The sequence below is a fragment of the Rhamphochromis longiceps genome, linkage group LG22 (genome assembly GCF_057381845.1).
Source record: "Rhamphochromis longiceps isolate RC_006_pf linkage group LG22, R_longiceps_female_GT1.1, whole genome shotgun sequence".
NCBI classification, from domain to species: Eukaryota; Metazoa; Chordata; class Actinopteri; order Cichliformes; family Cichlidae; genus Rhamphochromis; species Rhamphochromis longiceps.
Genome location: NC_140577.1, coordinates 30,803,881 through 30,828,128, shown reverse-complemented (window position 1 = coordinate 30,828,128; position 24,248 = coordinate 30,803,881). Strand labels below are relative to the sequence as shown.

The 24,248-nt window shown below is 49.2% G+C and overlaps 1 long non-coding RNA gene across 1 annotated transcript; it reads right to left on the bottom strand.

Moving 5' to 3' along the window:
* Positions 1-335: 335 nt before the first annotated feature.
* On the bottom strand, positions 336-7,375 carry LOC146644308 (uncharacterized). Its single transcript, XR_014909329.1, has 2 exons — positions 2,995-7,375; positions 336-2,892 (listed from the first exon to the last, which is right to left on the bottom strand). It is a non-coding gene; the product is annotated as an uncharacterized LOC146644308 (long non-coding RNA).
* Positions 7,376-24,248: the final 16,873 nt, after the last annotated feature.

The window sequence follows — 24,248 nt, the reverse complement described above, 5'->3', positions numbered from 1 at the left end:
TACGTTGGACTAGTTGCAGCCACTTTACCTTCCACATTTAATTTTGTCTAAGACTGGCTTCTGTAGCAATAATACATTAGAATTTCTTCTGGAGACGCGGCCATTAGTTCAGTACATTGAAGTCGAGGTTTTGAAGTTTGTTTATGGTGTCGGTTAAGTCCTGGCTCTTGCCGGCTATGAAATAGAAGTTGATTTAAGGAAAAGCAGATGCTGGCTCACGGTGCGGTTAAACACTGGCAACGCGAGAGCGAAACACGTCCGTAGGTTTGGTTTATGATACGGCCGTGTTCCGGTGGTGCGGCCGTGAAGTCCAGTAGTGGTTGGTGCTGGTTTCAGTACATTGAATAGAGGTTTGACGGTGGTTTATGGCGTCAGTCGAGTCTTAAGGGCTGCGGTCATAAAACAAAGTAAAATTTTACTTGCCAAGAAGTACATAGAGCAAAACCTGGTTTATGGTGTCGGGTATAACTTCAGGAGACGCAGGCATCACTTTTATGATGCGATTTTGCCCCGTTGTGGCGGCCATAAGCGCAGAGAAAGGGGTATTTTGGTCTATGGTTGTTGTGCTTCAGAAGAGTCTAACAGTTGAGCTCAGAGGTTTCTGTGCAAATTTCTGCTGATGAGAGGCGCTCTCTGTGTGTCTCACTGATGGTGTAACGTGCTGTGTGTGTAAGGCGCGCTCTGGCTGTGTGTGAGGCGCGCGCTGAGTGTGTTTCTGTGTGTGAAGTCTGAACACAGTGACAGTGACGGTTGATATGTTTGATTAGGAGGACGCTAGAGCAAAGACACATTTTAGGATCAAAGGTTGATGCCTAGTGTACCTGTGGAAATAATTTTGTTCAAGGTGTGGCGACCCTCCTGGTCGTGGACGCGCGGCCAGGCCCAGCGGCGTCTGGATGCCAAGGTGGCAACTTGGGAACTGAGGACTCCCGCATTAGCTACAGAATAACACTGGAACCGCAGTGTAATCACGGGTTCACATTTATTCTGGACTAGAACAAGACACATTTTGCGAACAAAGGTTGAGTCTAGATTAGTAAAGAAATATAAAAAGGTTGAATTCCTCGTTTCAGTGGTTTGAAATTGTTGTGTGCCTGTCCCCTGACGAGTGTGAAATTAAATTAAGAGGGAATTTGGAGCCACATAGAGATAGACGGGCATAATTGGGTGTATTACTCTGTGGTGTAATAAAAATAAAAATAAATAAAAAAGAGAGATAGTAAGAGGTGTGTAGTGGAGAATTATGGAGGAGTAGAGAGAGGAATGTGTTGGGAGACTGGCGTACAGTTTACGCTGTCGAGGTAGGCGTGTTGCCTGCTTGTCTAACAGTGATGAAAATGAAATTAAATAAATCTCTTAGTGTGTTAATACAGGAAGCTGCGGACCTGGACCAACTGCCCCCACAAGCACAGCGGCCGAAGCAAAATTATAAGTAATGGGAACCACACCCAGCATGAATCAGCAGCTGTGAAACAGACAGCAGCGAGGAGAGAATTAGAGGAGAAATGAAGGTTTTAAGAGCAAATGAAATCAGGTTGAATTTTGGGGCCAACAACTTGTGGAGGTTGGGAAGGCGTCCGGAGCATCACAACAAAAGGTGAAACAAAAACACACACAAGCAGAGAAATGTGAGAGAAAGGCTCCTTTTAAGGTAACGCCTAGTTTGAGAAAAAGTTAAAATTAACCTGCCTGCCTACAAATGCACACACACGCAATGAAGAAACAGCTTACACTCATGAACACGTGAAGATTTTCCAGCAAGGCTAAAGCAGCGAAACTTAACATACACCTGTTGTTAAAGGATAAATACATTACTGACAAATAAACTCTCTGGGTTGCAGGACAACAATTTAACTTCAAAGAAAAAGACACTGGTCTGACCAACCAGTGAAGACACGACAAATTTAGGGGTTAAAAGATTCAAATTGTGACATGTTTTCTGCTGATTGATTGATACAAGTGAATACTGAATGAAAGAAAAGTCCATTTTTGGGCTTTTAAACATGATCTTAAGAATTTTAACAGGTGCATGTTGTCCTGTCAACTTGGTGGATTAGGAGTTGATTATATCGGGAGAGAAAAAACAAAAAAAGGGGGAGAGAAGGCTGACACAGGGCCTGGTCCCGGTGTTTCTCCCCTCTCGTTGTAATACAGCCAACACAACATCATTTTCCTGTTCGTTTGCTTTTGTTTTTGTCTGTTTTTGTTTTTTGTTTTTCTCTATATATGTTTAATTACAGGCTGCTTTGCCGGCCCTGAAAGCCGAGGCTGACTGGACTCCTGCTCTCCCCCATACGTGACCCTGACCAAATGCTGTAACAGCTAGACCCACAACAACAACCTGAAAAAGTCAACAGTGCTGCAGGAATGCGATCTCATGCAGCAGAGACGGAGAGCACTAAACCTAAGGCCCGTTTCACTACACGGGGGAAAATTCCCAGACTGCGTCAGCTGACAGAGCTGTGACGAGACGCCCGCCGAGCCCGAAGGAAAAGTAAGGCCGAGCAAAAGAATGCTGACCTTGATAACTCTGCATTTACACTGTGCAGGACAGTGATGGACCAACACAGAGGATCGGGCAGCAAAAAGGGCGTGACCGGGACAGGAGGAGTAACTGAGGTCAGAAGGCACCTCAGAATGGACAAAAAACACAGGAGAAGATGCAGGTTTCACCTGCGGTGAGCATGGACACTGGAGAAAGGACTGCCCCAATTGGGGTCAGAACCAGGGCGGACTGAACTTTGAGCAGCAGCAGCAGCAATGGTCGCAAACAAACTGAAAAGGAGGAGGGCAGGACCCCAGGGCATGCTTCAGGCCGTGGTTTACCCAGAACACCAGAACAGGAAAGTGATGAACACACACACACACACACACACACACACACACACACGTCTACAAACACACAGATTCAGAATGAAGTGAAATACACACATGAACACGTGCACTCGTTGAGTGAGTGAGAAATGACACACACACACACACACACACACACACACACACACACACACACACACACATTGGAATGCTGATTCACTGAGAAGTGATACACACACACACACACACACACACGCTGATGCAATGAAGAATGCTTTGCTTATGCTGATATGCAAAATGCTGCACACAAACATCCCAATGCATAATTTTTATGAGGAGCCATTGATTACCATTGATTACTTAGAATGTGTTATATGTCACTCAGAGGGCATTTATGTAGATTTTAGGAATAAGCTCTAAAACGGTTTGGTTATGAAAACAATGTCTGTGCGTGATGTCTGTTTATGGCTCAAGGCCTTGACTGAATTCTTTGCTGTGCTTCACACAGCCCTGATGAGGAACAGTGGCACAGAGTGAAAATGATGAATTAATAGTGTAAGTTTAGGTTGGAGTACGGCATTTTCTGTGATTGAGATTTAATTCAAGGAGGAAACAAAAGGTGTTACGGCACCTGAGCTTCTCATTCCCACAAAATATTGTCCCGGCAGGAAGCAAAACGTTCCTGTGAATTTCTGGTTGATTTTTTGGTTTTGCTTAGCGCTAGCTTGATGTTATCAGTGAGCTTTGGCTTGTGTTCTTTCTCGTAAGCGAGAGAGGGATAGTTTTATGGTTGGACATGTCTGCAACGGGCCCTAGTTTGTGTTATTTTAGTAGTATTTTGTTGGTTATGTCTGTTTTCGTTTTTGTTACAGTGCACTGAGATAAGAAAATCTGAGAGGTGTGATCCACCGGTGGTGATATGTTGATATTTTGTGAGTTTATGATTTAACAATCAGCTCTTTAAACCAGGCCTGAAAGATTGAAATTTAAAGCGCTATGAAATATTCTTACAAAAACAGTTGCAAAGTGTGTCTCTCCATGATTGTAATTGGCTTGGGAGAAATTCACTTATATGGGACATTGATCATATGAGTCCTGAGTCTAAAAGGATTGCAGCGAGTCAATCCAGAACAAAAGAACAAAGAATTGTTTTCTTTTAAAATGATGACGTCATCTTGCTGGTGATGGAGGCTCGAATAGGTTGCGCGGGAGACTCCGTTATCAGCAAAATCTGGTATGAATGTGTGTGGATGAATGCATGTGAATGGACTGTGATGGACTGACGACTAAAAGTTTTGACTGACTTGATACTGAGACAATGACTGCATCAACTTTAGGATTAATAAATGCCAATAAACAATTCACCCAGCGGACAAGAGAAGGGTGGATGCTTCGCTTTGTTTTGTTTTTTCAGGAGCAGGAGGATAAGAGAGACTGGAGGAGGAGACTGTAGCTTCACATAAGTATGAACTGCAGACTTAACACTTTGGTTGCTGAGTCTGAGTTACTGATGTTTGCATTAAGACAACTGTGCTATATTAGCTGTGTTTTGATTAAGGTATCGTGTTATATTATTGGGAATGCCAAATGCTACAGTGGAGAAAACTATTGATATCACTCATGACTGGAATATGTTACTATTAACCACAGCAGGCCACTGTAAAAAGTCAATTAAATTTTATAGAGGAAAATCGCCAAAACTTTAACAATACCTATGAATGACTGGCCACATTCAGAATAGAGATATGCAATAGCAAACATTGGTCCACGTGATTTAGGTTCTCACTTGAAAGAGTAAATTATTAAAAGTAGAATATAACCGACAGGGACAGGTGATAGGATGTGGTACTGCAAAAGAACAAGAGCAAAGTAGAGAAAAAAACCTATTGTGTTTAGTTTGGATAAATTCAAATTAAAATGTACCATTACACTCAGAGGATCAAGATGAAATAAAACATATGCAAAATTTGTATGAAGTACATTACTGATAACTGTTCTGTCCTGAGCTTTTGTTTTTACAGCACCCACTTGACCACACCAACAGTTTCTCGCCACCAACAGGGGGTATTTGCAAAGAATAGGGAGGAATATCATCAAAACTGGGAAAGGTAAGCCCCGAAGGGGGTGATGACACCATAACTTTCACTTATGGTCAAATTCTTAAAATTTGACCCCAAACTTGAAAATTCTTCAAACATTTAGAGACAGAGTGGATAAACATAATGTCGCAAACCACATAAGGATGGAGCATTTGAATCAATAAGATGGTGAAATAACACACAGTAAAATGTGGATCATGTTGATTATGTTTATTCCAGTGTGCAGAGGAGTCAATTCCCTTCACAAAGTTTATAAATTCACTTGAACCAAAATTAGGAGCACCCGGTGCTGCAAGAATTAATAGTCACAATACCCAAGGATAAGCACAAGAGCATGACTGATATGATGGGACTGGGATTTTGCTACACTTAATTATTACAGACACAACTAAAACTATAACTGAAATTAATCAAAACTAAACTAAACTAGCAAACAATTGGTAAAAACTGATTAAAACTGATATAAAATTGAAAATCTGAAGTCGAAGCTAAATAAAAATAAAAACTAATGAAAATTGCAAAACTATTACAGCTCTGGTCCAGACTAAGATGGCGTTGGACATCTTCAGGGCAGAAAAGGGTTGGTGTGACCAAGGTGTGGTTTGGCTTGTTGTATGTACATTTCAAAATGTTACAGCTCTGGATGGACCAGTTACCAGGGCATGGAAGGATGACAGACTTTATTACATGGGGAGAAGGGAAATTTCTGGGATTGAAGATCCTCAGGGATAACAAGGCTGGAGCAACGGTACTCGAGAGAAGAATTTCTGATACTTTCTGAGATATGCTGTCACTAACCTTCTCTTTTAATTGTCTAGCTCCAATGAATTGACACATGGGAGTGTGTCAAAAAGGGGGGAGTTGAGTCCGAACATCAAACAATGGTTTTATGAACATCTTATGACTGCTTATGAGTGTGTTTAATAATTTAGCTATGGTAAAACTTAAGCTTATAATGTGTTAGACTTAGAAATGGTTCATTAATTTTTGATTTCTTTTACACACACATAGATTATGATTAGAATAAGTCCCTGGGTCAGAGAGTCCTGAACATAATATTTTAAACCAAATTTGAATCATTAGAACAACAATGGATAACAATATTAGATTATCAAGGCTAGGGAGAGAGGTGTTTTGGTTTTCTGTCTCTTGCAGAGAAAGGAACAGACACCAGACGGGGACACGGAGATGTGAGGACCCTTCACAGCAGAGACAGATGTAGGGACTGCCGAGACAGCAACTGGGGTCAAGTGTCATGGCGTTTGGGCTCCTGGAGAAGATGGATCCCATAAACACAGCAATAACCATGAAGGGGTTGGCGAAAACCAGGAACACCAGACCAACGAGGTTCAAGAGGCTCTTGGCAAAAAGGGGGACACGGCGGTGACCCCAAAACACACAGATCTTTGTTTGAAATCGGGGCAGAATAATCCCCAGAACTGTGCAATGACTAAAGGGTGGTCTAACCCCGGAGGTCGAAGAAAGAAGCTGAGAATCACCCAACTGGAAGACACTGGTAGCTGCAGCAATAAAAATAAAGGTTAAAAGCTCCTTAGTCAGAGGTTCTAGTCTAAGTACATTTGAAAGGTATAAGGTGGCATTAAAAAGGGGGTGGAAAACTGGAGCACCAAAATAAAGTTGTGGGAGAATTGGGGAGTGATGGGAGAGTCATCTGTAACTGCTGTTATGGTTGTAAATCTAACTTTGCTTGCATCTGAACTGCGTGAACACAGAGGTCATCCCACATATGGTCCACCCGTTAAAGGGGGACAGAGGGCCTCAGGACCAAGAAGAACTGGACCTTGCAATGCTGGAGTGTATGTTGTAAGTGATCTCTTTGAAGAAAAGAGATCAAAGGGGGAATTGTGATATTATTCTGTTATCATATGTTACCTTATATCTGTAATCAAAGTAGTTGAAGTATGATACTGCTGTAGATCATATTATACCCTTTAATATAGAGTGTGTGATCTGTATGTAGTTTAGTTCTCATTATACTTTTGAGTTTAAAGAACATATTCACTTATTAGTTTATTAGACAAGTGTGCATCACTCTGTATCCTTGATCTGCTGTGAATGTATTACATGCTTAATTGTTGAATCATGAAGAGAAGGTTGTAAGCAGGAGACTCTGTGTCTAAGACAGGGGAGATAGACAGACCACATTCCACACCCCCACCTTACAGAAAGCAGAGAAACAACTGCCGAGGTCATAACTTAGGCGCCGTAAGAGAGAAAGAATGTTAATGTTTGGTCTTTTACGACTAGGTGGGGGCCACTAGAGACTATAAAAAGCTGAGCAACCCGTCACCATTTTGAGACTTGCTGTGACCCTCTTCAGGCATGTCTCCCCATCATGATGGTCCTTATGCTCTTAAGTGTTGAATTGTATGGAAATAAATGATTGTTGATTGAGCATAAATACACCGAGTATTGTCCTTCCTTCAGCCCAAAGATTCAAAGAATTGGGAGATTTCAACAATGGCCTCAGCAAACAACACTGGCCCTGGTGTAATGTGAATGTCCTCAGCCAGTAGCACAGGCCCTTGTGTATTGTGGATCGCATCAGCCAGCAACACAAGCCCTGGTGAAATGTGGATGGTTTCGGCCTGCACCACAGGCTCTGGTTTAATGTGGATGGCATCAAAAAGTAGCACAGGCCCTTGTGTAATGTGGATCACATCAGCCAGCAACACAGGCTATGGTGAAATGTAGATGACCTCAGACAGCAGCGCAGGCCCTGCTGTCGTGAAGTTGGCCTCAGAGGGAGCACTAGCCCTGGTGCAATGTGGATGGTCTAAGCCAGCAATACAGGCCCTGGTGTGGTGACGATAGCCTCACAGGGAGCACATGCCGTGCTATAATGTGGATGGCCTCAGCCAGTAGCACAGGCCCTGTTGTAATGTGGATGGCCTCATCTACCAACACTGGCCCAGGTGAAATGTGGATGGTATTGGCCAGCACCACAGGCCCTGGTGTAATGTGAATGTCCTCAGCCATGACCACAGGCCCTGATGAAATGTAGTTGGCCTCAGCCATGACCACAGGCCCTGGTGAAATGTAAATGTCCTCAGCCAGTAGCACAGGCCCTGTTGTAATGTGGATGGCCTCATCTAACAACTCTTTCCCTGGTGAAATATGGATGGTATTGGTCAGCACCACACACCCTGGTGTAATGTGAATGGCCTTAGCCAACACCACTGGCCCTGGTGAAATGTGCATGATATCGGTCAGCACCAGAGGCCCAGGTGTAATGTGGACCGCATCAATGAGCAGCAGAGGCCCTGGTGGGGTGAAGATGGCCTCACAGGAAGCACTGTCCCTTGTGTAATGTGTATGGCCTCAGCCAACAACAGTGGCCCTGGTGAAATGTGGATTATATTGGCCACCACCAGAGGCCCTGGTGTAATGTGAATATCCTCAGCCAGTAGTAAAGGCCCTTGCGTTTTCTGGAACGCATCAGCCGGCAACACAATCCCTGGTGAAATGTGGATGGTATCATCGAGTAGCAGAGGCCCTGGTGTAATGTGGATGGCCTCAGCCAACAACACTGGCCCTGGTGAAATGTGGATTATATTGTCCACCACCACAGGCCCTGGTGTAATGTGAATATCCTCAGCCAGTAGTAAAGGCCCTTGTGTTTTGTGGAACGCATCAGCCAGCAACACAATCCCTGGTGAAATGTGGATGGCCTAATCCAGCACCACAGGCCCTGGTTTGGTGATGATTGCCACACAGGAAGAACTGTACCTGGTGTAATGAGGATGGCCTCATCCAACAGTACAGGCCCTAGTGTTGTGAAGATGGCCTCACAGGAAGCACAGGCCATGGTGTAATGTGGATGGCCTCAGACAGCAGCCAGGCCCTGGTGAAATGTAGATGGCCACAGCCGGCAACATGCGCTCTGGTGAAATGTAGTCGGCCTCAGCCAAAAGCACAGGCCCTGTTGTGGTGAAGATGGCCTCACAGGAAGCACTGTCCCTGGTGTAATGTGTATTTCCTCAGGCAACAACACTGGCCCTGGTGAAATGTGGATGGTATTGGCCAACACCACAGGCCCTGGCGTAATGTGAATGTCCTCAGCCAACACCACTGGCCCTGGTGTAATGGGGATGGCATCAGCCAGTAGCACAGGCCCTTGTGTATTGTGGATCGTATCAGCCAGCAACACAAGCCCTCGTGAAATATAGGTGGCCTCAGACAGCAGCGCAGGCCCTGCTGTCGTGAAGTGGGCCTCAGAGGGAGCACTAGCCCTGGTGCAATGTGGATGGTCTAAGCCAGCAATACAGGGCCTGGTGTGGTGACGATAGCCTCACAGGGAGCACATGCCGTGGTACAATGTGGATGGCCTCAGCCAGTAGCACAGGCCCTGTTGTAATGTGGATGGCCTCATCTACCAACACTGTCCCAGGTGAAATGTGGATGGTAATGGCCAGCACCACAGACCTTGGTGTAATGTGGATGGCCTTAGCCAACACCACTGGCCCTGGTGAAATGTGGATGACATCGGCAAGGACCAATGGCCCTGATGTAATGTGGATGGTTTCAGCCAACAGCACAGTCCCTGGTGTGGTGAAGATGGCCTCAAAGGAAGCACTGTCCCTGGTGTAATGTGGATGGCCTCAGCAAACAACACTGGCCCTGGTGAAATGTGGATGGTATTAGCCAGCACCACAGGCCCTGGTTTAATGTGAATGTCCTCAGCCAGTAGCACAGGCCCTTGTGTATTGTGGATCACATCAGCCAGCAACACAGGCTATGGTGAAATGTAGATGGCCTCAGACAGCAGCGCTGTCACGACGTACTGGGTGGACTCACGCGCTGGATGATGCACACAAGGAAATTTATTGCAGAACAATGTCCAAAGAGAGTATATACACAGATACGAGGCAGTGCTATTTACAAGGGGGTGCAAGTCAGTGCTATGTACAAAAGGTGAGGGGGGCAGGGCTCCGGGGAAAATCCAGGGGAACACGCTCGTCTCACTCCACACAATCCAGACACGAATCCACTCGCACACCCGGGGAACAGTCCAGGGAATCTGTACACAAAGAGACGCTTGTTAAATGCTGAACACATACACTGCATGGGAAAATACTTGCTGGGGCGCTCGACTTTCACTGACGCGATTCTCGCAGCGATCCAGCGAAGAACAGCCGTTGCTTCCCCCCTTAAATACCACACTGATAAGGCACAGGTGTTTCTTCCTCCGAGGGCGTGGGCCAAGGGCGTGAACCCATAATGAGTTCAGCCCTGGCGAGAAAGCGGAGAAGAGAGAGAGAGAGAGGACTAGAGAAAAAGAGGGGGAGACAGCTGATCAGCGACCAGCTGAACCCCCAGGCCGTGACAGTACCCCCCCCCCCCCAACGGGAGCCACCCGGTGACCCCCAGGCCTCCCAGGATGAGCGGCATGGAACGCCTGCACCATGTCCCTGTCCAGGAGGGCCGCACGCGGGACCCAAGACCGCTCCTCAATGCCATAGCCCTCCCAATCCACCAGGTACTGCAAACCACGCCCCCTGCGCCTGACAGCCATGATGCGCGAGACGGAGAAGGCCGGAAGGCCACCAAAGACCCGGGCGGGTGGAGGGGGCCCGGAAGGAGGGCACAGAGGGCTGGAAAGACAGGGCTTCACCTGAGAGACATGAAAGACATTATGGATCCGCATGTTCCGGGGCAGCTTAAGGCGGACCGACACCGGGTTCACCAGAGAGTCAATCACAAAGGGACCGATAAAGGTAGGGGACAGTTTCCTAGACTCCGACCACAGCGGAACGAATCGGGTCGACAGCCAAACTTCCTGTCCGGGCGCATAAACAGGCGCCGGGGTCCTACGGCGGTCCGCCAGGCGCTTGTTCCGCTCAGCCGTGCGGAGAAGGGCAGCCCGTGTGGCCCTCCAAGTGCGCCGACACCTCCGGACGTGCTGCTGGACAGAAGGCACGAAATGCTCACCCTCAACAGCCGGAAACAGAGGTGGTTGGGAACCCAGAGACGCCTCAAAAGGGGACAATCCGGTGGCCGAGGAGGTGAGGCTATTGTGGGCGTACTCAATCCAAGGGAGCTGCTCCCTCCAGGTGGTTTGATGGGTGGACGCCACGCATCGGAGGGCAGCCTCAAGCTCCTGATTGGCCCGCTCTGCCTGGCCGTTTGTCTGCGGGTGGAAGCCAGAAGACAGACTGACCTGAGCCCCCAGGGAGGAACAGAACTCCTTCCACACGTGAGACGTGAATTGCGGACCCCTGTCCGAGACTATGTCCGCCGGAATGCCATGGAGACGGAAGACGTGCTTTGTCAGGAGCCGGGCGGTTTCCAGGGCCGTGGGAAGCTTGGAGAGGGCGACAAAATGAGCCGCTTTAGAAAAACGGTCAACGATAGTCAAAATGACAGAGTTACCTGACGAACGCGGCAAGCCCGTGACGAAATCGACAGCTATGTGGGACCAGGGGCGGCTAGGCGTAGGCAAGGGCTGAAGGAGACCAGAGGGGGGTTGATTGACACATTTGTTCCGAGCACAGACTGAAAAGGCCGCTACGTACTCCCGGACATCCTTGATGAGGGAGGGCCACCAAGCGAAGCGCTGAAGGAGTGAAACGGTGCGGAGGGTCCCCGGGTGGCAGGTGAATTTTGCTGTGTGCGCCCAATGTATCACCTGTGACCGGACAGCGGAGGGCACAAAGAGTAGTCCAGGGGGACCCGTTCTTGGGTCTGGTTCTGTTCGTTGGGCCTCCCTAATGGCCGATTCAACCTCCCACGTCAGGACCCCAATGACACACGAGGGGGGAATGATGGGAGAGTCCCGAGCGGTCTCCTTGGAGGCAGCGAACTGGCGAGAAAGAGCGTCGGGTTTGGTGTTGCGGGAACCCGGCCTGTAGGTTATGGTAAACTGAAACCTTGTGAAAAACAGGGCCCACCTAGCTTGGCGAGCATTAAGCCGTTTGGCTGACCGGATATATTCCAAATTCTTGTGGTCTGTCCAAACTACAAACGGCTGGGCAGCGCCCTCCAGCCAGTGACGCCATTCCTCTAGGGCGAGCTTAATAGCCAACAGTTCCCTGTCCCCAACGTCATAATTTTGTTCGGCAGACGAGAGACGGCGAGAGTAGAAGGCACAGGGATGGAGCTTGCCCTTCTGTTCCTGGGATAGAATGGCCCCCACCCCAGTGTCCGAGGCATCCACCTCCACAACAAACTGCAGGCCGAGGTCAGGATGAACCAGGATGGGAGCGGAGGTGAACCGATCCTTCAGGAGATTGAAAGCCTTTCGTGCTGACTCCTCCCAGCAGAAGGGAACCTTAGGAGACGTGAGACGAGTTAGTGGGAGAGCCAGCCTACTGTAGTCACGGACGAAGCGTCTGTAGAAATTAGCAAAGCCCAGGAAACTTTGGAGTTGCTTACGGTCTGTCGGGACGGGCCAATCAACGACCGCCTGGACCTTAGCCGGGTCGGGCCTGAGGTTACCTTGTTCAATGATGTAGCCCAAAAATGAAACTGTGGTCACATTAAATTCACACTTCTCGCCCTTCACAAAGAGACGGTTCTCGAGAAGACGTTGCAAAACCAGCCGGACGTGGCGTTCATGTTCAGAGACGGAGCGTGAAAAGATGAGTATGTCGTCAAGGTAGACGAACACAAAGTGGTTAAGAAAGTCCCGAAGCACGTCGTTGACAAAGGCCTGGAACACGGCTGGGGCATTGGTTAAACCAAACGGCATGACGAGGTATTCGAAATGGCCCAAGTGTGTGTTAAAAGCCGTCTTCCATTCGTCCCCCTCTCGTATCCTAACCAGATGGTACGCGCTACGCAGATCTAGCTTAGTAAAAACTGTGGCCCCTTGGAGCAGGTCATAGGCTGAAGTTAGCAGTGGTAGTGGGTATCTGTTCTTGATGGTGATATTATTGAGACCTCGATAATCAATACATGGCCGTAGGCTCTTGTCCTTCTTAGCAACAAAAAAGAACCCGGCTGCAACAGGGGAGGATGATGGGCGGATCAGACCTGCGGTGAGTGACTCGTTAATGTACGTCTCCATGCTATCCCGTTCAGGCTGAGAGAGACTGTATAAGCGGCTGGTAGGAAGTGGGGCGCCTGGGAGATCGATTCCGCAGTCATACGGCCGGTGAGGGGGAAGAGAACGTGCTCTATCTTTACAAAAAACTTGCTCAAGATCGTGATAGACTGAGGGTACAGACGAGAGATCGGGCGGCTCAGATGGTGGGGGGTTACTCAGAGGGTTCGCGGGTGGAGTTGCGGCTTTTAGACAAGACATGTGACATTCCTTTCCCCACCCCAGAATGCTTTCCCTCCACCAATCCAGGACCGGGTTGTGTAGAAGTAACCAGGGGAACCCTAAGACCAGCGGTGTAAAAGGAGCCTTAAACACAAACAGCTGCAACGTCTCGGAATGATTGCCAGAGAGGGTTAACGATATTGGCTCCGTAATATGGGTGATATCCGGGAGACGCTGCCCACTGAGGGCGGTAACTTGGAGTGAGTGAGGCAGCGGTTCAGTGTTTAATTTTAATTCCCGAGCAAGGGACTCGTCAATGAAATTCTGCTCTGCGCCTGAATCGATTAGTGCGTGGAGTGGATGAGAAACCGAACGAACCATTAGCTTAGCCGCAAGCATCAAGCGAGGGGGAGATGGTGAACAGGAAACCTCGCCCACCCGTACTCTCCCCTCTACTGGCGGGCGCGGTCTTTTGGCTGGTATGGACAGGAAACGGCCATATGACCTTTACGGCCGCAGTAGAAGCACTCACCAGCCCTCCAACGCCGTTGTCGCTCTTCCAGCGTTAATCTGGAGCGCCCTATCTGCATGGGTTGCTCACCCTTGTCTTCATAGTTCCGGTCCCATCCTCCCATTCCACTCGCCGTACCTCCGCCGGAAGCCGTCTCTTCTCGTCCTAGAGGCTTCTGGGAGTTGTAGTCTCTAGTGCCGCGCCGCGCTCGTATGTTGTCATCCACCTTCACACAACGGGTCATAACATCAGGAAGAGTAACAGGTAATTCCCTCATAACCTCTCCCAGCTCCCGTTTTAGCTCGTCACACAGGTTATTCAACAGAGTACTTATCAGTGCCGACTGCCCCCACCCGGTCTCCTCTGCCAGAGTCCAAAACTCAATCGAGTAGTCGGCCATGCTCCGTCTTCCCTGCTTCAAATTAAGCAGTCGGTGAGCCGCCGCTTCGGCCCCGGTGCCTCTCTCAAAGACATTCTTAAACTTAGCGAGAAAATCGGCATAGGTTATTTCAGGATCCGTTCTTAATACAGCATGCGCCCAATTTAATGCTTGACCACGTAGCAACTGAACAAAAAAAGCAATCTTAGCTGCATCGGTCTCATAAGTCCGCCGTAGCTGGTTGAACTGTAATGTCACTTGCGTTAAAAAACCCGCAGTCTTGCGGAACTCACCAGAGAATGGTTCTGGTACGGGCAGCGACCGCTCTGGAGGCTCCGCATGGGCCGGCGGTGGAGGAGCGGAGGTCCCGGGCACAGAGGGCTCGTGAGCCGGTAACCGTGGAACAACGGGCGGAGATGTAGTGGGCGGGCTTACCAGCGGTATCTGTTGAGCGATGGCTTGAGTTAGCGCTGTCAGCTGCTGATTAATGTGCAGTAACATTTGTTCGTGGCGGTCCAAGATAGCCTCCGTGGAGATGACCGGCTGCTGGGTGGCTGAGTCCGCTGAGTCCATGGTGTGGCTGGATCGTTACTGTCACGACGTACTGGGTGGACTCACGCGCTGGACTGCGGGGATGATGCACACAAGGAAATTTATTGCAGAACAATGTCCAAAGAGAGTATATACACAGATACGAGGCAGTGCTATTTACAAGGGGGTGCGAGTCAGTGTTATGTACAAAAGGTGAGGGGGGCAGGGCTCCGGGGAAAATCCAGGGGAACACGCTCGTCTCACTCCACACAATCCAGACACGAATCCACTCGCACACCCGGGGAACAGTCCAGGGAATCTGTACACAAAGAGACGCTTGTTAAATGCTGAACACATACACTGCATGGGAAAATACTTGCTGGGGCGCTCGACTTTCACTGACGCGATTCTCGCAACGATCCAGCGAAGAACAGCCGTTGCTTCCCCTCTTAAATACCACACTGATAAGGCACAGGTGTTTCTTCCTCCGAGGGCGTGGGCCAAGGGCGTGAACCCATAATGAGTTCAGCCCTGGTGAGAAAGCGGAGAAGAGAGAGAGAGAGAGAGGACTAGAGAAAAAGAGGGGGAGACAGCTGATCAGCGACCAGCTGAACCCCCAGGCCGTGACAAGCGCAGGCCCTGCTGTCGTGAAGTTGGCCTCAGAGGGAGCACTAGCCCTGGTGCAATGTGGATGGTCTAAGCCAGCAATACAGGCCCTGGTGTGGTGACGATAGCCTCACAGGGAGCACATGCCGTGGTATAATGTGGATGGCCTCAGCCAGTAGCACAGGTCCTGTTGTAATGTGGATGGCCTCATCTACCAACACTGGCCTAGGTGAAATGTGGATGGTAATGGCCAGAACCACAGACCTTGGTGTAATCTGGATGGCCTTAGCCAACACCACTGGCCCTGGTGAAATGTGGATGACATCGGCAAGGACCAATGGCTCTGATGTAATGTGGATGGTTTCAGCCAACAGCACAGTCCCTGGTGTGGTGAAGATGGCCTCACAGGAAGCACTGTCCCTGGTGTAATGTGAATGGCATCAGCCAGCAACACAATTCTTGGTGAAATGTGGATGGTTTCAGAAAGCACCACAGGACCAGGTGTAATGTGGATGCCATCAACGAGTAGCACAGGCCCTGATGTAAAGTGGATGGCATGAGCCAGCAACGTAGTTCTGGTGAAATGTGGATAGCCTCAGCCAGCAACACAGGCCCTGGTGAAATGAGGATGTATCACCCAGCAGCACAGGCCCTGGTGTGGTCAATATGGCCTCATAGGGAGCACTGTCCCTGGTGTAATGTGGATGGCCTTAGCCAACAACACTTTTTCTGGTGAAATGTGGATGGTATTGGTCAGCACCAAACACCCTGGTGTAATGTGAATGGCCTTAGCCAACACCACTGGCCCTGGTGAAATGTGCATGATATCTGTCAGCACCCCAGGCCCAGGTGTAATGTGGATGGCATCAACGAGCAGCAGAGGCACTGGTGGGGTGAAGATGGCCTCACAGGAAGCACAGGCCCTGGTGTAATGTGGATGGTAGAAGCCGGCATCACAGACCGTGATGTAATGTGGATGGCCTCAGCCAACAACAGTGGCCCTGGTGAAATGTGGTTGATATTGGCCAGCACCACTGGCCCTGGTGTAATGTGAATGTCCTAAGCCAGTAGCACAGGCCCTTGCGTATTGTGGATGTCATCAGCCAGCAACACAAGCCCTGGTGAAATGTGGATGGTATCATCGAGTAGCACAGGCCCTGGTGTAATTTGGATGGCCTCATCCAACAGTACGGGCCTTGGTGTGGTGAAGATGGCCTCATCCAGCACCACAATATAAAAAATAAATTACAGATATTAATACAGTATACAATAATTACATAATCTAAATGCAAAGCCAGATTTAATTACCCTAATTCGCCTTGAATGCCAGGTTAAACAAATACGTTTTTAAACGTGATTTAAAAGACTGCCCTGGTGTGGTGATGATGGCCTCACAGGAAGCATTGTCCCTGTTGTAATGTGGATGGCCTCATCCAACAACACTGGCCCTGGTAAAAATGTGGATGGTAACCGCCAAAACCACAGGCCCTGGTGTAATGTGCATGGCATCAACGAGTAGCACAGGCCCTTGTGAAATTTAATTGGTCTAAGCCAGCAACACAGGCCCTTGTGTAATGTAGATGGCCTCAGAAAGCAGTACAGGCCCTGGTGTGGTGAAGATGGCCTCACAGGAAGCAGTGGCCCTGATATAATGTGGATGGCATCAGGCACTAGCAAAGACCCTGGTCTGCTGAAGATGGTCTCAGACAGAAAGCACAGGCCTTGGTGTGGTGAAGACAGCCTCACAGGGAGCACTGGCCCTGGTGAAACATGGATGGCCTCAGCCAGCACCACAGGCCCTGGTGTGGTGATGATGGCCTCACAGGAAGCACTGGCAGTGGTGTAATGTGGATGGTCTCAGCCAACAACACTGACCCTGGTGAAATGTGGATGGCATCATCCAGCACCACGTGCCCTGGTGTAATGCGGATGGCCTCAGCCAGCAACGCAGGCCTTTGTTTATTGTGGATGGGATCAATTAGCAGCAGAGGCCCTGGTGGGGTGAAGATGGCCTCACAGGAAGCACTGTCCCTGGTGTAATGTGGATGGTGGAAGTCGGCGTCACAGGCCGTGATGTAATGTGGATGGCCTCAGCCAAAAGCACAGGCCCTGGTGTGGTGAAGATGGCCTCAAAGGAAGCACTGTCCCTGGTGTAATGTGAATGTCCTCAGCCAACACCACTGGCCCTGGTGTAATGTGGATGGCATCAGCCATGACCACAGGCCCTGGTGAAATTTAGTTGGCCTCAGCCATGACCACAGGCCCTGGTGAAATGTAAATGTCCTCAGCCAGTAGCACAGGCTTTGTTGTAATGTGGATGGCCTCATCTAACAACACTGTCCCTGGTGAAATATGGATGGTATTGGTCAGCACCACACACCTTGGTGTAATGTGAATGGCCTTAGCCAACAACACTTACCCTAGTGAAATGTGTATGGTATTGGCCAGTATCACAGGCCCTTGTGTTTTGTGGATGTCATCAGCCAGCAACACAATTCCTGGTGAAATGTGGATGTTTTCAGAAAGCACCACAGGCCCGGGTGTAATGTGGATGCCATCAACGAGTAGCACAGGCCCTGATGTAAAGTGGATGGCATGAGCCAGCAACGTAGTTCTGGTGAAATGTGGATTGCCTCAGCCAGCAACGCAGGCCCTGGTGAAATGAGGATGTATCACCCAGCAGCACAGGCCCTGGTGTGGTCAATATGGCCTCACAGGGAGCACTGTCCCTGGTGTTATGTGGATGGCCTCAGCCAACAACACTTTTCCTGGTGAAATGTGGATGGTATTGGCCAGCACCACAGGCCCTGGCGTAATGTGCATGTCCCCAGCCAACACCACTGGCCCTGGTGTAATGTGGATGGTATCAGCCAGTATCACAGGCCCTGGTGAAATGTGGATGTTTTCGGACAGCACCACAGGCCCTGGTGAAATGTGGATGGTATTGGCCAACACCATAGGCCCTGGTGAAATGTGAATGTCCTCAGCCAACACCACTGGCCCTGGTGTAATGTGGATGGCATCAGCCATGACCACAGGCCCTGGTGAAATGTAGTTGGCATCAGCCATGACCACAGGCCCTGGTGAAATGTAAATGTCCTCAGCCAGTAGCACAGGCCCTGGTGTGGTCAATATGGCCTCACAGGGAGCACTGTCCCTGGTGTTATGTGGATGGCCTCATCTAACAAAACTGTCCCTGGTGAAATATGGATGGTATTGGTCAGCACCACACACCCTGGTGTAATGTGAATGGCCTTAGCCAACACCACTGGCCCTGGTGAAATGTGCATGATATCTGTCAGAAGCCCAGGCCCTGGTGTAATGTGGATGGCATCAACGAGCAGCAGAGGCACTGGTGGGGTGAAGATGGCCTCACAAGAAGCACTGTCCCTGGTGTAATGTGGATGGTAGAAGCCGGCATCACAGACCGTGATGTAATGTGGATGGCCTCAGCCAACAACAGTGGCCCTGGTGAAATGTGGTTGATATTGGCCAGCACCACTGGCCCTGGTGTAATGTGGATGGCCTCAGCCAAAAGCACAGGCCCTGGTGTGGTGATGATGGCCTCACAGGAAGCACTGTCCCTGGTGTAATATGGATGGCCTCATCCAACGACACTGGCCCTGGTAAAAATGTGGATGGTAACTGCCAAAACCACAGGCCCTGGTGTAATGTGCATGGCATCAACGAGTAGCACAGGCCCTGGTGAAATTTAATTGGTCTAAGCCAGCAACACAGGCCCTTGTGTAATGTAGATGTCCTCAGAAAGCAGTAAGGGCCCTGGTGTGGTGAAGATGGCCTCACAGGAAGCAGTGGCCCTGATATAATGTGGATGGCATCAGGCAGTAGCAAAGACCCTGGTCTGCTGAAGATGTTCTCACAGGTAGCACTGGATCTGGTGTAATGTTGATGGCATCAGGCAGTAGCACAGACCCTGGTCTGGTGATGATGGTCTCAGACAGAAAGCACAGGCCCTGGTGTGGTGAAGACAGCCTCACAGGGAGCACTGGCCCTGGTGAAACATGGATGGTCTCAGCCAACAACACTGACCCTGGTGAAACATGGATGGTCTCAGCCAACAACACTGACCCTGGTGAAATGTGGATGGCATCATCCAGCACCACATGCCCTGGTGTAATATGGATGGCATGAGCCAGCAACGCAGGCCCTGGTGAAATCAGGATGGTATCAGCCAGAAGCACAGGCCCTAGTGTGGTGAATATGGCCTCACAGGGAGCAGTGGCCCTGGTGCAATGTGGATGGCTTCAGCCAGCAACGCAGGCCTTTGTATATTGTGGATGGGATCAGCCACCAACACAGGCCCTGTTGTAATGTGGATGGCCTCATCTAACAACACTGTCCCTGGTTAAATGCGCATGATATCGGTCAGCAGCACAGGTTCAGGTGTAATGTGGATGGCATCAATGAGCAGCAGAGGCCCTTGGTGGGGTGAAGATGGCCTCACAGCAAGCACTGTCCCTGGTGTAATGTGGATGGTAGAAATCGGCGTCACAGGCCGTGATGTAATGTGGATGGCCTCATCCAACAGTACGGGCCTTGGTGTGGTGAAGATGGCCTCATCCATCACACATGCCCTGGTGTGGTGATGATGGCCTCAAAGGAAGCACTGTCCCTGGTGAAATGAGGATGTATCACCCAGCAGCACAGGCCCTGGTGTGGTCAATATGGCCTCACAGGGAGCACTGGCCCTGGTGTAATGTGGATGGCCTCAGCCAAAAACACTTTTCCTGGTGAAATGTGGATGGTATTGGCCAGCACCACAGGCCCTGGCGTAATGTGCATGTCCCCAGCCAACACCACTGGCCCTGGTGTAATGTGGATGGCATCAGCCAGTATCACAGGCTCTGGTGAAATGTGGATGTTTTCGGACAGCACCACAGGCCCTGGTGAAATGTGGATGGTATTGGCCAGCACCACAGGCCCTAGTGAAATGTGAATGTTCTCAGCCAACACCACTGGCCCTGGTGTAATGTGGATGGCATCAGCCATGACCACAGGCCCTGGTGTAATGTGGATGGCATCAGCCATGACCACAGGCCCTGGTGAAATGTAGTTGGCCTCAGCCATGACCACAGGCCCTGGTGAAATGTGAATGTCCTCAGCCAACACCACTGGCCCTGGTGAAATTTAGTTGGCCTCAGCCATGACCACACAGGCCCTGGTGAAATGTAAATGTCCTCAGCCAGTAGCACAGGCCCTGTTGTAATGTGGATGGCCTCATCTAACAACACTGTCCCTGGTGAAATATGGATGGTATTGGTCAGCACCACACACCCTGGTGTAATGTGGATGGCCTCAGCAAACACCACAGGCCCTGGTGTGTTGAAGATGGCCTCACAGGGAGCAATGGCCCTGGTGCAATTTGGATTGCATCAGCAAATAGCACAGGCTCTGGTAAAAATGTGGATGGTAACGGCCAAAACCACAGGCCCTTGTGTAATGTGCACGGCATCAACGAGTAGCACAGGCCCTGGTGAAATGTAGTTGCTCTAAACCTGAAACACAGGGCCTGGTGAAATGTGGATGGTCTCAGACATAACCACAGGCCCTGGTGTTGTGAAGATGGCCTCACAGGAAGCACTGGCAGTGGTGTAATGTGGATGGTAATGGCACAGCACAGGCCGTGGTGTAATGTGGATGGCCTCAGCAAGCACCACAGGCCCTGGTGTGGTGATGATGGCCTCAAAGGGAGCACTGGCCCTGGTGCAATGTGGATTGCATCAGCCAGTAGCACAGGCTCTGGTAAAAATGTGAATGGTAACGGCCAAAACCACAGGCCCTTGTGCAATGTGCATGGCATCAACGAGTAGCATAGGCCCTGGTGAAATGTGGTCGGTCTCAGCTATAAGCACAGGCCCTGGTGTTGTGAAGATGGCCTCACAGGAAGCACTGGCCCTGATGACATGTGGATGGCACAGACCCTTTCTTTTGTGGATGGCACCAGCCAGCAACACAGGCTCTGTTTGAATGTAGACGGTCTAAGCCAATAACACAGGCTCTGTTTAAATGTGGTTGGTCTAAGCCAGCAACACAGGCCCTGGTGTAATGTGGACGGCCTCAGAAAGCAGTACAGGCCCTGGTGTGGTGAAGATGGCCTCAAAGGAAGCAGTGGCCCTGATGTAATGTGGATGGAATCAGCAAGAAGCACAGGCCCTGGTGTGAGGAAGATGGCCTCACAGGAAGCACTGGCTCTGGTGTAATGTGGATGGCAAAATCCAGAAAGACACGTGGCCTTGGTGAAATGTGTTTGGTATCGGAAAGCAACACAGGCCCTGGTGTAATGTGGATGGCCTCAACCAGCACCACAGCCCCTGGTGTGGTGATGATGGCCTCACAGGAAGCACTGGCAGTGGTGTGATGTGGATGGCATCAGCCAGTATCACAGGCCCTTCTGTATTGTGGATGTCATCAGCCCGCAACACAAGCCCTGGTGAAATGTGGATGGTTTCGGAAAGCACTACCGGCCCCGGTGTAATGTGGATGGCATCAATGAGTAGCACAGGCCCTGGTGAAATGTAGTTGGCCTCACCCAGTAACACAAGCCCTGGTCTAATGTGGATGGCATAAGCCAGCAACGCAGGCCCTGGTGAAATGAGGATGGTATCAGCCAGCAGCACAGGCCCTCGTGAAATGTAAATGTCCTCAGTCAGTAGCACAGACCATGTTGTAATGTGGATGGCCTCATCTAACAACACTGTCCCTGGTGAAATATGGATAGTATTGGTCAGCACCACACACCCTGCTGTAATGTGAATGGCCTTAGCCAACACCACTGGCCCTGGTGAAATGTGCATGATATCGGTCAGCACCACAGGCCCAGGTGTAATGTGGATGGCATCAACGAGCAGCAGAGGCCCTGGTGGGGTGAAGATGGCCTCACAGTAAGCACTGTCCCTGGTGTAATTTGTATGGCCTCAGCCAGTAGCACAGGATGGCCTCATCTAGACCCATTTCTGTAGTATACTTACATATCTATACTATTGCTAATATATATTGTAATATATCTATATCACTAAAGCACTTCTGGATGGATGCAAACTGCATTTCGTTGCCCTGTACCTGTGCATGTGCAATGACAATAAAGTTGAATTCTATTCTATTCTATTCTAACAATACTGGCCCTGGTAAAATGTGCATGATATCGGCGCATATAATAGTTAGAAACGCACTGTCTTGACGAAATAAAGCCTTTTTGTACAACTTCATGAAGTTAGCTGTAACTTTTGATAGAAGACTCAGACACACATATTTATGGCTTTATCTTATAGAATTCAATGTCCCCGTGTTGGGCAAAAAGGTTTTGCAGCTGTTTGAGCTAAGATTTTCAAGTTATTCACATAATGAAAACCTATACTTTGTTTCGTGCGAGTTCCACATTCAAATGCATGTAATAGTCAGAATTGCACTGTCTTGACGAAATAAAGCGTTTTTGTACAACTTCATATAAATAGCTGTAACTTTTGATAGAAGATTCAGATATACGTATTCATGGCTTTATCTTATAGAAATCAATATCCCCGTGCTGGGCAAACAGGCTTTGCAGCTGTTTGAGATAAGATTTTCAAGTTATTCAAAAAATTAAAATCTAAATTTTTGTTTCAGGCGAGAACTCCATTCAAATGCATGTATCAGTGAGTCAGCTGTCGTTGCCTGTTACCCACCAGCTGACCGCATTTTTATGTTTATTTGTTTTTGTAACGGTATAAACAATGAAAGGTGGTGGATTAGCCAATTGGTCATGATCAACTCTGGGTGGACCAATTACAATACACATTAGGGGTTTTAGATACGGGCGACACGGGCGGTTCCCCGGGGCGGCATCGTGGGCATCGGCAAGGAAAAAAAAAAAGAAAATGCTCGTACTCATGCTGTCATGGTCCCCGTGCCTGCTCAGCTGGCCCTGTGTGGCTACATGTTATGTTTTGTCTTTTCTCTCTCTCCTCTCTCTCTGCTCGCTGCCTGGGCGGAGCTCATTGTGAGCTCCCGGCCTCCACCACCTGTAGGCAATCACCTGTGGCTCCTCACCTTGTTTGCTCCCGCTACTTAAGGCAGTGACTGAGAGCACCTCGCCGCTGGACTATTGAATAACGCTCATCAGTGCTACTTTAGCCTCAGCCAGTTTTGAGCTTTGTCCGTGAAAGTTCCGTGCTAACTCTTGTTCTCTGTATGCAGATTTCTCGTGCTTGGTTTGGAGACTCTGGACGCTTTTCCCGACCCCGCTCTGCACCCCTGGGAACCCTGGCCCCCTTCTCCTTCACCTGTATATAGTGCACCTGGAGTGTGTAAATAAACCTGTTTTTCTGAGATTTCAGTCTGCGCCGAGTCCTCCCTGCTCCTCCGTGACACATGCTGCCCCGACGTCAGCCAGCGCATATTGGGAATGACATAGGCACCGATCGGTTTTCTCTCACCCATTTCCTGGGAGTAAGGGTGCCCTTCGTTTGCGAGGTGCGCCTGCTGCTTGTGGCGCAGAGAGGAGAGGGCGGGGCGGCGGGGGATTCTCTGACCGGCTGGAGCAGCATCTAATAACCAACTCGCAAAATAAAACAAAATAAAAACTAACCAACAAACACGAAAAAACCAGACATTATAATACAGACTTATAATTTGTACCAATGTTTTTTCGAAATTCTATACACGAAAAGTGAGTGTGAGAGCCCTCGGTGCACCTGCTCGCTGCTGAAGTCAAAGTAAACTTTATTGCCATCTCCGCTACAGTCCAGTAGAGAGACGAGACGACGAGGCTCCAGTTACAGCAGTGCAAGTAAACAAACAATATATATAAGAAGAGTAAGAAAATAAATAAACACTTTAGGACTAGGGATAAAGGGATCAATAACAATTTAAAATTTACAGTTTGATGATTTAAAGTCTCACACACAACCCGTTGAAAGGGGAGGGGGGCCGTCTGCTTCCAAATAGAGCGCTTGTCATTTATAATGTTGTAAATCCAAGCCCATTATGTATTCATGATTTGAATCCTGGGTTGTGTGAAATCTCAGAAATGCACAATAGACAAAGTGAATCTGTGAACTAAGGTGTAGGTGTGTTAGATCATGT